The 6302-nt window shown below is 45.0% G+C and overlaps 1 protein-coding gene across 1 annotated transcript in view; it reads left to right on the top strand.

Annotated features, from left to right (window-relative positions):
- The first annotated feature begins 3226 nt into the window (after positions 1-3226).
- PLEKHF2 (pleckstrin homology and FYVE domain containing 2) overlaps positions 3227-6302 on the top strand; it is a 30321-nt gene continuing 27245 nt past the window's right edge. Inside the window, exon 1 of the mRNA XM_069086597.1 lies at positions 3227-3572. The gene's annotated coding sequence lies outside the window, so the exon portion shown is untranslated. The remainder of the gene's footprint in view (positions 3573-6302) is intronic.

The following is a 6302-nucleotide window of genomic DNA, read 5'->3' as shown; positions in this document are numbered from 1 at the left end:
ATGTGGGTGATAGCAGCACTTATCTCCCAGGGCTGTTGGAGATCAAATGAGATAATGATTGTAAAGTACATAGCATGGTGCCTGGCACGTACTTACTGCCATGTAAATATTGTCTCTTGTTATTATTGTTGTTATGTCTTGTTGATTCTACCTCCACAACATCTTGCATGTATCTCCTCTCCACTTCCACTTATCACGGTTCTGTGGACTACTTTGGTAGCCTCCTAACTGGTCTTCTCACTTTCAATCTCTCCCTGTTACTACCCCGCTAGCTAAAAAGCTGCCAAAGTGATAGTCTAAAAGCACAAGTCTGATGGTTTCATCCAATGCTTAAGAAACTCTTGAGGTTCCCTCTCGAATCTAGGATAAAATATGAAGCCCTTCGCAGTTTGGCTCCAACCTACCTCTTACTTTACATTAATCCTTTCATGCATTTTACATTCAGGTGAAATTGGCCTAGTCATTACCAGAACACTTTTATTTATGCCCAAGAACTCTATCTCTTTTTTTTAATCTCTTAGAATCCTCAGTGTTGGGGTGACGAGATGGCACAGTGAATAGCACTGGCCCTGGAGTCAGGAGGACCTGAGTTCAAATCCTGACTCAGACACTTAGCACTCACTAGCCATGTGACCTTGGGCAAGTCACTTAATCCCAATTGCTCTGCCCTCCCCCCTCCAAAAATAAAGCAAAAAAATAAAAAAGAATCCCCAGTGTCTTTAAAAGCTCAGCCTGTGCCAACCCCTGACTATCTAGATTCCCCCTAAGTGCTACTGTCCTCTTTCCCACCAATTGCTTTGTATTTATTCAGTCAGTCAACAAACATTTGGTGCTTATTATGTGCCTGGCACTGTGCTGTGATGAAAATGAAAATAAAAGCAGAGTCCGTGCTCCTCAAGGAGCATTCGAATGGAGGAAGACAACACATACAAGTGAGTTGGGAGGGGAGAAGAAGGTATCCTGGTGTGCATGGTAGGGAAAGTCCAGTGGATGTCAGTCAATAGTGCAGCCTGAAGAGGGGAATGAAGATATTTTTGGCCTGAGTCTCTTCTTTATATTGGAGGTTGTGGGAGGAACTGGCCAATCAGCAGATGAGGACACAGGGATGGAGGGGCTTCCAAGGTGAAGAGGTTTCTATGGCCTGGTAGAGATCATCCTGCAGTGGGGAGTCAGCAACGCAGCAAATTTTGTATTTATTTCTGAGTAGTTCTTGTTTCCTTCAAGAAAACAAAGGCCCTTTCAAGGTGAGATTCTGTTCCATTTTTGTCTTTATATGCAAAGTGTCTGGCTCCTAGTAGATGCTTAATAAATGTTATTGAATGAATTAATGAAGTTAATTGTGTACATTTTAGCTTCTCCTGACTCAATAGTAAATTCCTTGAGGTACTTTTATATATTTCTTTGGTATTTACCTATTACAGTGAAGTTCAATAAAGGCTTGTTGAATGAATCAGCTCACTTCCTAAATGGTTTAACAATGAATAATATAAATAGCATTATATTTTTCAGGTGGGGAAAAGAGGTAAGTTGAGGTCAGAAAACATTTAATAAGATTTATCAACCACTTCGAAGCAGTGTGGCTGTGTGCTGGATGGAGATCATATTGTGGTAAGACCTGGGTTCAAACCCAACTCTGATACATATTAGCTGCTGTATGACCCTGGACAAGCTACTTATGTTACAGAAGGAGGGCTGATACACATTGGTAGAAGGAGTTTTTCCCAGGAGTTCCCTCTCTAATACAAGTGAAATTAAATCTAATATTTAAAGGCATACTGAAAGCTAACTCTCCATCAGTATGTCTGCTAGGTTTGAACTCCAGGAACATGCGCTCCACACTGGATATGCTATTCAGCTCAGTTCCTTCAATCTCTACATTTTACAGATAAGGAAGCTGAGTCCCAGACAGGTTAAGTGACTTACTTAAGGCCACCCAGGTAAGCAGCAGAGTCTGAATTTGAACTCAGGTCTTTCTCCCTCCACATCCAGCCCACTTTTCACAACTCTAATTTGAAATTTTGCCATTTCACTGAACCAACAAATGGAAGAGTTAAGGCCAGCTCCCATCACTGGATTCCCCCATTAATGTGGGGAAAAGAGAAGAAATAACCAAGGGCTGTTAGAACCTCTTCCTACAAGCCTACCCAGACCTCTGTAGGAGTCAATAGACTCCTTTCCTTCTGTTAGTCAACATTTTTCCTTTAGAGGGAAAGCCTAGGGGAAGGGAGGTGGCACAGTAGATAGCACCAGGCCTGGAGTCAGGAAGACCTGAATTCAAATTCAGCCAAGACACTGACTAGCTGTGTGACCCTGGCCTTAGTTTTCTCATTTATAAAATTAGCTGGAGAAGAAAATAGCAAACTACTCCAGTTTTGCCAAGAAAACCCCAAATGGGGTTACACCAGGATTGAACAACAGCCAAGGAATTTTAGACAAATTAGGACCCAGGGAGAAGTTAAATGACTTGCCTAAAGGCACCGAGGTTCCATAAGTAGCAGAGGCAGAATTAGAACCCTGGTCCAATCTATGAACCAATAAATTTTTATGAAGCGCCTACTTTGCGCCAGGCACTTCTCCACGCACAGCACAATGCCCAGAGCCCAGGCTTTCTTTTCTTTTCTCCCCAATTCAACAAGTATTTATAGTAGTAACAACTACCATTATACAGCCCTTTAATGTCTCATTTTATCTCCTCAGCCTTGGAAGGTAGGACCTGTTATTTGCCCGTTTTTCACAGATGGGTAAGCTGAGGAAGGGTTTAGGTGCTGTGCAGAATTACCCAGCTAGTAAGTGACTGGGGCAAGCTTGGATCTCGAGTCAGCACGGCTCCTCTAGGCGCCTACTACGTGCCAGGTACAGTCCCAGTCCTCGGCGAGGGGACGTGCAACCGAGTGTTTCTATGGCTTTTACATTCCACACAAAAGACGCGACACTAGGATTCCTTTCTCTCTAAGTTAAAAGTTAATCAATGCCTTCCAGCGAGGGGTGGAGGCGCCAATAAGCGACAGTAGCTCCACCTAGATTAAGAAGGGCACGGGAGGACGAAATTCTCAAGCCCTGCCCAAAATGGCGTCGGGACCCTCCCTTCCTCGCGCCTGTCCAACCCCACCCTTTCCAGACCTCGGGGTAGGCGGGGCCTCCGCACTCGTCCCGCCCCTCGCGCGCCTCTAGGGCGGGGTGGGTGTGCTCTGAGGTTCGTGCGCGCGCGGACTATCGCGCACGCGCCGCCGCTGAGAAGGCGGTTGAGTCCACAATTCACTGGAAGAGGAGGTGGTAGTTGCGAGGGGCGGGGGCGTCTCGGGAGCGGCGGTTGAGAGTCACCTGTGAACGAACGGCCGCCCGCCGCGCTCCTGGCTAGGAGGGTCGGGATCGGGGTCGGCTTCCAGCGGGGACCCGGGCGGCGGCTGCGGCGCCTCCTCCTTCGCGGCGTCCACTCGCACCCCCGGAGAGGGGCTCGCGCTACCCCGGGGGAGGGCGGCCGGGCGGAGACGCCGCCAGCCGCCGGCCGCTCCTCACCCCCAGCTGCCGGGAAGCTCACGAGCGTCGCTGACTGCTGCCGGGCGTCGGGCCGGGTAGGTGCCTCCGGCGGCTCGGAAGGGAAACTTTCCGAGCTCTTCCTCGGTCGTCCTCCCCCTTCCCGGGCGGCGGCGGCAGACGCCATGTTGGGGTCTGGGGAAAACGGGGCGCCCGGCTGCCCCCTCCCTCCTCGGGCCGGGCGCGCGAGAGCCCTGCCTGTCCGGGGCCGGAGGCCGAGGGAAGGGGCGGCGCCGACGCTTCCGTCCCACCTCGGCGCCCCCCTGTCCGGCCCCGGAGCTCCGACTCCCCGCGCTGGAGGCCCGAGCGCTCCCCGGGGGCACGTCCCTGGCCCCCAGGCCGGGAATGCCGCCGAGCTGGGGACGGGGAACCAATCTCAGCCTCTTAGAGAAGCGGCGTCGGCCGCGCTGCGGTGGCTGTGGGTCCCCGGCGTGGGGGAAGACCTCAACCCGGGACCGTGGCTCGCTTGACTGCTGTGAGCCCCCAGGCTTTCTTTCTTTGGAGGCTTTTAAAGCCAAGGTGTTGTTTTGCCAAGCTCTGTCCTATTATCTCGTGCTTTGGGCTGTAGAAAAGCGTGTGCAGATTGCGATTAACCAGGGACACTACATATATGTATATATTTATTGTATGTTATTGCAAATTACGTTAAAATGATAGTTGGCTTTTTTCTTTGTGATAGTTGACTTTTTTTCTTACACAGTCGAAGATAGCTTAAAGACATTTAGACAAAAAAATAACATTCTTAGATCTGTTTTCGAAATAAGGTGAAGTGAGTTAAACACTGACAAGTAATTTTTCACTAATTCCTGGGAGCTGCGTGTGTACCACATTCTTATATCCTATATTTGTGTGTTTTGTGACCTCTGGTACCTAATAGGGAGTTGAGGTTATTCAGTATTATGAAACCCCAAATTAATTTTTCCTTTGTTCAAGCACTGACTACGATGGAATTGAACTATGTTAAATATTACATTTATATTAAACTTAATACTTAACATCAATCACCAATTTGCTTAAAATTTTAAAAAAACTAACATAGGACATTTAAATAGGGTAATACATTTAAAGATTTAAGTATTCTTAGAATTAATCTCTAAGAAACAATTGATCCTAGAGACCTGGAAAGTGGGGGGAAGAGGCCATCTGGATCTGGTCCAACCTCCTCTTTTTACAAATGAAGAAACTGACCTGGGGAGCTTGTATCTTGCCCAAAGTCACAGAGACCCAAGGCAGAATTTTAATCTAGGTCCTCTCCATAGCCATTGCTCTTTAGATTGTCCTACACAATCTGATGTACTAAGTGAAATTTTTTTAAGGCATCATTTTGACTAGAAACGTCTTGCAGTTCACCTGAGTTGTAAGAATGAAATTGTTTACTCTTTTTTTGTATGTGTTACCCTTAAGTGAATCTTAGCGTTTCACAGTAGTTATATTTAGAAGGTTGTGGAATGAAGCAATTGACCTTTGAAACTCTTATCACTCTGTGTTTTAAATACACTTAATTTTTTCCCTTTCCACTCTGTCAATTGCATCCGGAGATTGTGTCCTCCACAGTAGTCTGAAAATAAGTATTATAGCTCTTTCTTTAAATTCAGACCCTTTTCCTGGATATTCAGCTGAAAGACCAAAGGTAAGCTTCTAGATCCTGGAATGAAATGGTTGAGAACTCTTAAAAAGCCTAATTACATGAAATTAGTATGTCAGTAGGGCATAGACACATGCCATTTCTTAGTCAAGTTCTGATAGTATTTAGGTCCAGCTGCTTTTTCATGAAATGGATGAAATCAAAGCTGAAGAGGACCATCAGTGATGTGTATCAGGAGTCTTAATTGTGATGTCCTTACTAAGTGCAACTCAGTTTCCAAGAATAGTTATATCCGTTAAATACCAATATTCACACTAACTTGAAAGAAAAATAGATTAATGACTGGCACTAGGCCTATAATGGTATACTTTCTAATGAATAAGATTGATTGCTTTTGTATTACTGTTGTAAATCCATATCTTTTGTATAGGTAACAGGCTGTACTTAACTATTATGGTTGGGGACTAGACTAGACTTTTGATTTTGTTGATATCACGAACTCCTGGGTGAGAAAATGCCTTCTATTAAGGCAGGTAGACACCTTCTCTACAACTTAAGAGTATGATAGAGTTGTCTAGAGCATTGAGAATTGAAATGACTTTCCCAGGGTCAGTATGTCAGAGGCAGAATTTATATCCAGGTATTCCTGGCTTCAAGGCTGATTCTCTGTCCCCTCTTCCTTGCTGTCTCTCTTTACCATTATTGGAAATTAATAGTTCAGACTTGTATATATAATTTAGATTTCTGATCATGTGACCCACTATTGAAAAAACAAATCTGAGGACATCTCTGCTCTAGGACTTAGAGACTTCTTCATCCTATAGAATGTTCTTCCATTTGTTCACTGTATTTCACCTTTTCACAGCCTTACTGAAAACCCATCATTCCTGATTGAAATCAATTCTCCCTAAACATCTGTTTTAGTTTGCTTATTAATCCTAATGTCCTTGAACATAGGAGGTATATCTTGTCTGTATGCTGACTCCTTAATACAGTGCCATGAACTCAATGAAATACAATATAGTTTCTTTTCTCATAAAGTCTAAATGTATAGGCATACTCATAAGTCTATTTGGAAACTTCAGGAGGCTAATTTTGAATTTCTTCGGATGACTTGGTGACTCAGTATTAAACTACAGTTGCTTAAAAGTCTTGTGTCTAATGTGAAAGTGTTTGCAGATCC

Source organism: Petaurus breviceps, unplaced genomic scaffold (genome assembly GCF_028583685.1).
Source record: "Petaurus breviceps papuanus isolate PSGF00001 unplaced genomic scaffold, PetGlider_PUasm1.0 179, whole genome shotgun sequence".
Taxonomy (NCBI): domain Eukaryota; kingdom Metazoa; phylum Chordata; class Mammalia; order Diprotodontia; family Petauridae; genus Petaurus; species Petaurus breviceps.
The sequence above is the reverse complement of the archived record's forward strand: the minus strand, read 5'-3'. Positions and strand labels throughout refer to the sequence as shown.